Source organism: Engraulis encrasicolus, unplaced genomic scaffold (genome assembly GCF_034702125.1).
Source record: "Engraulis encrasicolus isolate BLACKSEA-1 unplaced genomic scaffold, IST_EnEncr_1.0 scaffold_232_np1212, whole genome shotgun sequence".
Classification (NCBI taxonomy): domain Eukaryota; kingdom Metazoa; phylum Chordata; class Actinopteri; order Clupeiformes; family Engraulidae; genus Engraulis; species Engraulis encrasicolus.
Genome location: NW_026945516.1, coordinates 46639 through 55675, shown reverse-complemented (window position 1 = coordinate 55675; position 9037 = coordinate 46639). Strand labels below are relative to the sequence as shown.

General features: G+C 43.8%; 1 long non-coding RNA gene across 3 annotated transcripts; it reads left to right on the top strand.

Moving 5' to 3' along the window:
- Window positions 1-5840: 5840 nt before the first annotated feature.
- LOC134442720 (uncharacterized) lies at window positions 5841-6951 on the top strand. Of its 3 annotated transcripts, none has more exons than XR_010033458.1 (3): window positions 5841-6147; window positions 6514-6647; window positions 6772-6951. It is a non-coding gene; the product is annotated as an uncharacterized LOC134442720 (long non-coding RNA). The 3 variants fall into 3 exon arrangements; XR_010033459.1 differs by having other exon boundaries at window positions 5841-6221; XR_010033457.1 differs by having other exon boundaries at window positions 5841-6647.
- Window positions 6952-9037: the final 2086 nt, after the last annotated feature.

Sequence of the window (9037 nt, the reverse complement as noted above, 5' to 3'; positions counted from 1 at the left end):
GAGGTGCTAATGGTTAAGCACTGGGCTACTACGCCGGCGACTTGGGTTTGATTCCAGCCTCGATCACCAGCCAATCATTCCCCATCTCTCTCTCCCAACTTGTTTCCTGCACTGTTCTATCATAAATAAAGTTATAAAGGACCAAAAAAACAACTTTTTTTAAAAAAGACAAAATGCAAGCTGCAGCGGTGGTGGTAGCAGATGTTTGTGCTTGCGTGCGTGTGCGTGCGCAACAGTGACGTCTCTGAGCAGAACGACAGCTTGACTAATGACCTGCTCAATAAAACATGAAAGGGCCGCACCGCCATAGTAACATTGTCACCGACACCTCTATATTCCTTTGAGCCTTCTGAGTGGCATAGAACACGACAGAAAAAAGGAAAGAGAGAGAGAGAGGGGGAAAGAGAGTTATAGGGAGAGAAAGAAATTCACACTGCAACATCTACACCAGCACCTCCATGCTTCTGATGACTTTCGGATTTCCTTTTTTCAATCCCGACTTTATGAATATATATTTCTCTGTGCTCTCATCCAAGTAATGCAAAGACTATAAAGTTTCTCAGAGAGCCGATTGCAATGCCATGTGGGGAAAATAAGATGTTTCTATCGAGGACGCAGGGGAGAATGAGAACAATCAAGAAATGCTACAGGAGGCAGGAGAAAGTTCATGAAGTGAGTCTAGAAGTTTGCAGAGAAAAGTTCCTCCCTATTGCTCTTGGTTTGTTTCTGAGTGCTCTGTGCTTCAGTGGAGAGCTAACATGAGTTAGGGGGCCTCTCTTTGGACTCATACATACTCACATTCTGCCCATGGGCACACACACACACACACACACACACACACACACACACACACACACACACACACACACACACACACACACACACACACACACACACACACACACACACACACTTGAGAGCTCACAATCACTCACCTGCATTCACTTGCATTTCTTTTCCTTCCCCTCTCCACATATCTCGCCCACTACACAGTCACATAAAGAAAGCCTTGCTTGTACATTTTTCTCTATCTCCTCTCTGTCCCTTTTCCCTTGCATTTCTTTCTCTTTATCTCTCTCTCTCTCTCTCTCTCTCTCTCTCTCTCTCTCTCTCTCTCTCTCTCTCTCTCTCTCTCTCTCTCTCTCTCTCTCTCTCCACATCACTCCCTCTCTCTCTCTGTCTGCAGGGTCGACTCACTGGAGAAAGACAAGCAGATCACGTCAGCAATCGTCTCGTCTGTCCAGTCCAAGATCACTCAGGTTGGTCTGCTCTTTGACCACTGTCTCCCTCAGCACACTTGACATTTGCTGAAGCTTTTGTCCATGGCACATTTTCTTTTTGTGTGTGTGTGCGTGTGCATGTGTGTGTGTGTCTGTCTGTCTGTCTGTCTGTCTGCGTGTGTGTGTGTGCGTGTGTGTGTGTGTGTGTGAGTGTGTGTGTGTTGGTGGTAATGAATGTGCGTGTGAGTTACTATAACACACAGGTAGATGAAGAGATTGACAGAAGCTACTGACTGACAGATGATTGATGCTCTGGTGATGCAGTGTGTCTGCGTGCACGTGTGTATGTATGTTAGTGTTGTGCATTGGCACTGCCCTAACGATTCAATTCGAATCGTTTCAGTCCGATTCTACGATGCATTGCATTGCAATACAATTCTACTGAAAGACGCACATTTTTACATCAGTCCTGAGGCAATACAAGTAGTCTACTAGACAGCATTTATTTTTCTGTTGTTGTGCATCAGTCCTGTGGTTTTCAATAATTTGAAGTGCTTTCATTTAATCAAAAGTTCATTTGTTCTGGAAATGCCCACGAAAGTAGCTGAAACTTGAAAAAAATATGCTGCATCGATTATGGCATTTGCCACATCGATTATTGTATCGTCCTGCCACGCATTGCAATGCATTGCTGAATCAATTCTTGTTGACACCACTAATGTGCGGGAGTGTGTGTGTGTGTGTGTGTGTGTGTGTGTGTGTGTGTGTGTGTGTGTGTGAGAGAGAGAGAGAGAGAGAGAGAGAGAGAGAGAGAGAGAGAGAGAGAGAGAGAGAGAGAGAGGATTGACAGGTGGTTTATCAGTGACTAGATCAAGAGTGTGTGTAGAGTGTGCCGTGGAGTGTTAAGTCCCTTGTCACATGGTGTCTGTGTGCCTCTGTAGTTTCTGCAGGACTGTGAAATGCCAAAGAGACAGGTGGCATTTAAGGCCATCAGTCTCCATCTCTCAGTCCCTCTGCCGTCCCCTCTCTCTGTCTGTCAGTCTGTCTGTCCCTATGTAGCCTGCGTTAGTTCTGCCAGGGAGACTCAGAGCACCTGTGCATTTCGCAGAGCCAATCAGCGACTGCCATCGCCTTTATAGCGACGTGTCTAAACTCTCCTTTCTTGCTGGCTTTAGGCATGGCCGGTCCGAAATCTGCGCGCGCCAAAACTTTGTTTACTGCAGTTAAATGTTTCCTTTATCGTAGTTTTAGGATCATTATCGTGCTGGAGCCCTATCTCACGCCTTTCGTAAAGTCTTCACGAAAATAATATATTAATTTTCGTGGTGCATTCACGTTATTGCCCGCCTTTCGTAATATCTTCACGAAAATAATAGATTAATTTTCATGCTGCCTATTCACTTGAATTGCCCCACTGCTGCTATGGTTATCCAAACGTCTGCAGGGGCGGGGAGGGGGTGCTGACAGAACACTGCTGATACGCCTTATGTCCCCTAAACCTAAACCTAACCCTAACCCTAACCTTAACCCTACTTAACCCTAAACCTAACCCTAACCCTAACCTTAACCCTAACCTTAACCCTAACCTTGACCCTAAACCTAACCCTAAATTGCTTGTTTGAAATGTTTGATTACCATGTGACGGTAGGCTACCGAAAGGGCATCAAACTAGTGGGTCGCTAGGCAACAGTCGGGCAATTCAAGTGAATAGGCAGCGTGAAAATTAATCTATTATTTTCGTGAAGACTTTACGAAAGGCGGGCAATAACGTGAATGCACCACGAAAATTAATATTTTTTTTTTCGTGAATACTTCACGAAATGAGTGAGATACGGTTGCGTGCTGTCACATCTCCCACCACTCCACTCACGCCCTTAAAGGTGGGATAGGAGATGTTTTTCTGGCACATATTTTACCATATCATCTGAAAAACTCCTCATGACGCCATAGCACCCATTGAAATAGAGTGTTTGGAAAAAAAACGAAATCTTTTGGTCCAGTCTAGAGGGCGTAGTCAGAAGAAAACGGCAACCAATAGAAGTAATACTCATCATCACTTCTATTGGTTTCTGACACGTCCATCAACCGCCAGCACTCACCCCTCCTCCCTGCGCGTTCACCGACTCGTGAACTTGACCGACTCCGCCCCCATCATTCATGCACACGCGACAAGGCTCATCATCACTCGGCTAGTAGCAAGGTAACGAGAGTTAGCAGCAGGCTGAGCTACTTGAAAACTTTGGTGGCTTTTGCAGAGCTACAGGAAGAACTTTGGCTTTTGGAACACTGGACTAACCATGTCAGGATAACATACTCCCTTGGATTATAGTCATCGGACTCGCAAGACCAGACTCCAACACGGGCTGAAAATTGGGAATGGGACCTGACACTCTTGGACACAGATGTCGGCTACGGCAGCGGCTTCAAATACGCTTTGGTGACCATATTTCTAATCGAGAGGTGAGATAATATATTTGTCTGTATAATATTTTGTGAATTGGTTTAGGACACAGTGGTGTCTTTTTTAAGCAAGTATCCATTGAGAGGGGTCAGAGGATTAGCTCAAGCTCCAACATATCTAGCTGCTACCTTGCTTAACATAGCTGCTACCTCAATCGCTTTGTTTTTTTTGTGTTTTTCCCCCCTGTGGCATTTATTCTGTGCACATGAACACGTTTTCAGAATTGCTATGTGTAACTCAGACGGTTACTCTTGTGTGTTTTGCTACTAGTTGTGCGAACGAGCCAGACAAACCAGCTGGGAGGAGGACGGAAGCACCCCTTCTCCATCCGCGTTCAGTTGCTAAATACTGATTCACCCCGTAGTAAGTAACCTACCATGTTTACGCACACATTACTTTGACCAGCAAAGCCCATGTCTTTCTAGTGGTTTACAAAAATATATCGTTTGCATGTTTTGCTTTGGTACGTCTCTGTTGTATGACTCTGGTAATAGTAGCAAGCACAAGCACAACCTGTTCGCCGCTCCAGCATTGGGTTTTCAAATGTTTACATGATTGTGGGTGTAATGTTGTTAACTCGCTGATGTCGTTTTTGAGAAGACGGTAGTTTTGCATTTGATAAATACCACCTAATGACCATGACGGCTACACGGCAGATCTTTATTGTGATGGCTACACTGAATGATCACATGGAGATGCCGGTACATTATTTGTTTTACCCTGGTTATATTGACATGTTCTGCTTTGTCCATTCCAAGGTTGTGGTGTTTTCCATAGCTGTTCCTTGCTCCTGTATCACAACATATCAAGGATGCCAAGTAAACTAGACTGCCTGTGCAGTCGCCTTCGACTGCTTAAGGTATATCCCCGAAACGCGACGCTTCCAGTCCCCCATCATTCCTACCACTCCCATCCACCATTTCGTAAACGTATATGATACATACAGACGTGACATGACGTGCATAGGCGTGACATGACGTGCAAAAAATGGGGCAAATGGTAATACTGTTTTAATGGTTCAGTGGATATACCACATTAGGTACAGTGTAATAACCAGTGTAACAATATTTAATACAATGTAATTTTTTTACTTACATCATGTGTTTGTGCGTAAGTGGTATTACATGGTATTGCATATTGTTACACTGGTATTACACTATATTACATGGTATTGCATACTGTTACACTCGTCATTACACTGTACCTGATATTGCATATTGTTACACTGGTATTACACTAGTATTACATGGTATTAAATATTGTTACATTGGTTATTACACTGTACCTAATATGGTAGATTCACTGAAATGGTGAACCATTAAAATAAGGTGTTACCGGGCAAATCAATCCACCCAGTCAGAAGTTATGGGCCAAATGAAAATTCCGCCATTTTGAAAGTGTTGTCTTCCAAACTCGAATCAGTTCATGAACCTACCCTAGAGCATTCACACAAAAAATCTGGGACAAATCCATCCACCCGGTCAGTAGCTATGGGCCAAAGAATAATTCGGCCATCTTGAATTCAGCCATCTTGAAAGTGTTGACCTCCCAACTCGAAGCAGTTCATGAACCTACCCTAGAGCATTCACACACCAAATCTGGGACAAATCTATCCACCCGGTCAGAAGTTATGGACCAAACAAAAATTCGGCCATCTTGAATTCAGCCATCTTGAAAGTGTTGACCTCCAAACTTGAATCAGTTCATGAACCTGCCCTAGAGCATTCACCCAAAAAATCTGGGACAAATCCAAACATCCGTTGAAAAGTTATCGCGTTAACACGAAAGACCTTAGGCGGCGGCGGACGCGGCGGCGGCGGCGGCGCACGCAAAACCATTACATCCCCGACGCTCCGCGTTTCGGGGATATAATGAAGAATGAATCACCGCACACTGGTAGTTTATTTTATTCATGTAGTGGGTGTAATTTCGTCCAGTTGCAGATACTACTATCCTTTTTGGAATGATCTGCCTTTGAAAAACAATGGTTCTATCTGACAAAAGCGAACAGATCCTGTAGTTGTAATTGATGCACTAAATTATCATATTCCTATGTGTGCGCGCGCACGCGCTATAGTTTTCAATTTAACACACTGGGACACTTTTCAGTCTTTGAGGTTGCTGGAATCAACACAGACCACCTCTATGCACCTTATCAGAACACTTTGCATGTTTTTTGTATACTTGTCCCCTTTGTGTATTGCTGCTAATCTTTCTCTTTCTAGGTTCTGTTGGTTGCATGCAGATTGTGCCAGATGATTTATCTGTCTATGGTCTAAGCATGGGCTCTGTGCTAATATGCAATTTGTGCTCTTTTTTCCCTCAGGTCAACAGCAGACAGGGTCCTTCCACAACCACATACTTATGCCAGTAAAAGCCACAGCTTTTCTCCTCCAATCCAAGAAGCCTGGACTGCAGTCACCATCTCAACACACCAACCAAGAGAAAGGCAGATGGCTCAATTCAGTATGTAGTTCTGCAAATATTCTCAAAGGTCTTCACAGCCCCCCATGGTGCTGAATGCATTTACATTTATTTGTGTAAGGTAAAAACAATGCTGATTACAGAACATAACTAGGGCCATGAATGAAATTTGAGGTAGCAGCCAGTCATCACCTGATGGTGAGAGGTGGTCCTAAGATCAGAGAGAAGCAGGTTGAAATCCCATCCTTACCTCTCCCTACCTACACCTCCATCCACAGCTGAAGTGCACTTGAGCAAGGCACACAAGTCCACTTAGGTCCTGGGACTGTAGCCAACACCCTGTAAAACCCTGCTGTGTAATTTGATGTAATGAAGCCCTAATATAGTCTAACACATTGCTTGTTACAGATATGGAAAATTGCACAATAAAAGTTCCAGGACATGAAGGCTGCATACTGTGAACGTCAACCTTCAGGGCACCGTCCTGCGCAGAAGACTTTCTACCCTAAGAGGGATGGCTGACCGCAGACACTCACAACCAGGTGAGCCCAGATAAAGGAGTTATTTTTGGTGTCCCTGCCCCAACAACCCAGGTTACTTGCATTTAAAATGTCACTGGAGCTACTGTCAGATATGTGATTTCTAATTCTGTTTATCTTTTTACAGCACAGACGCCTCCAACCTCAGACTAGGCCCTTCACAGTTGCTGCACTTACCCACCTTCCCAGAGTTTTTGTGTGGTAATGACAACTGTAAATATAGTATAAAGTAATGTATCTAGTGTCATGTGTAATACATTGTTTAAATTGTCCATACATTTCAATGACAGTAAATATTGGTGGACACAATTTGACTGTGTGGCTTTTTTTAAATTCATTCTCTGACTGAAAATGCATGGTTACATAATTTATATATTCCACAAGACCACAATCAGAAGATTATTTGACAGGTTGCATTTATTTTCTACGTATGAAAAAAAACAATGGTAACAAGACAAACGTGGTTCCAAACCAAAAAGGTGAGATGTACAGATGAATGCTCCTACAGATAATGAAAAATAATAAAACTCTGCACACTGCCGGTTTGTGTGTTTTATACCGTACTCTGTATAAACCTTTTATATTGCTCTAGTGGAGCAGGGTAACCCTGGCTAATCCTGGGTATTGTACTGTGTATTACAACGTCAGCCCTGTTCAAGTGCCCCATACTGTCTGTAGGCTGCATGCCTGAAGAGACCGTTTCTCTCACCTGGTCCTACATCAGCCCAAAGTCTTATCAAAACTGAGAACACCACAGCATTTCCTTTCAATGTTCATGGGCATCTCCTTACAGATTGCGCAGAGGCGCCAGGTTGGTTGTGCTACTGGGCTGTGAGTCGGGACCAGATGTCATGTGCCAGGTCGAACATCAAACTGGGGTCACGGGTCAGGGCACGCTGCAGTAACCGATGGGATTGCTTCAAATTCAATGATTGAATCAAGGCCTGCAAAGCAATAAATACATTTTATGTAGTGCATTTTCTATTTGATGATGGGGACTAAATAACTCTATTGACAATAAGACCAATATGGACATAAGCAATCATTATTGTGTATATAAATAAAGATGTGCCAATTGTATGCATACAACGTTTTCAGACAATTTCTTACAAACTGGTGTTGTGCCAGGGGTTACACAGATGTATGAAGTAGATGGGCTTTTATGGATGTACTTGAACTACCACTGGTGTTGTGTACCTACAACCATGTAATATCACACTACTACTCATAGGAGTATAAATATTGTAATGGTTATCACAACAGGTGTACTCGTGTAGCCTACTCGTGTTGCGATATAGAGTACATCCGTTGTGATAACATCCATTACAATACTTACACATCTGGAGGAATACAGCAGGACATAATGTTATTGAGGGATGAATGTACGTACAGTTAGCAGGGCGTCAATTCTGTTGGAGTCTCCCTATACCCCCGACCTCTGCTGCGTCTATCTTCCTCCTCCTCCATCTCTGGCCATCGGTCCTACTGGGCTGTTAGGTCGTTATGATTGTGATGGGCCAGGAAAGTCAGAGCTGGAGCTCTCGTGGTCGTGGAAGGTCTAAAGCATATGAAAATATCGTCAGCCAAAACAATTTCATTAGCGTTGATCAGTTCGGTTGTTTTTCTTTACTCCCTCTGTCCCTGTGTCTGCGCGTGCGACAACCCAAGTGAAATCTGAAGTCATAGCCTAAAACACTACGGATTGTGGTGTCGGGTATATATAAATACACTAGTAAAATGTATACTGCGGTACACATCTGTCAAAATAAATCCATGTGTCAGTACTGTAGCTACTGGCTAGAACTACTGTCTAGGGATGACAGTAGGCCTATAGCATCTGTCATCAGTGTTAGGAAGTTAGAATGAGATATCTAAGTAACACGTATCAAGTCAAGTTCAATAACTAATCTAGTATACATCTACTGTCATCAATATTTCTTGAAATGGCAACCATGACGGCCTGTGCGTTTATTGTGATGTTGAACATTCTTACCGTAGCCGGAGACAGTGCCATGGCTGGAAGTTAGCTTGGCTAATCGATTTGTCGTGGCTTCTAGCCCGCCCCCGCCTCGTGAGCTCTCGTGGGTTCCCGGGATAATCCGAACACTTGACAGACTGCATGCGCGTTCATGTGTTTTGAAGGCGTGGCTTTGAGGGGAGGGCTGAAGGGAGAGGCGGGCTGTGTATTTTCAAAAATATAGCTCACAGGAACCGTTTTTCAAAGATCTCCAACCCTACCTTTAATAGAAGGCTCCCGTACATTTCGCTTGTCCTCGAGGCTATTTTCATTTCGATTCAGTTTTAGGATCTCGCCATGTCTGGGCAGCTGGCTTCGGCGTCTTTATTACACTTCAGGGGTCTTGCTGGTGCTACGTTTTTCTCTCTATCACTAA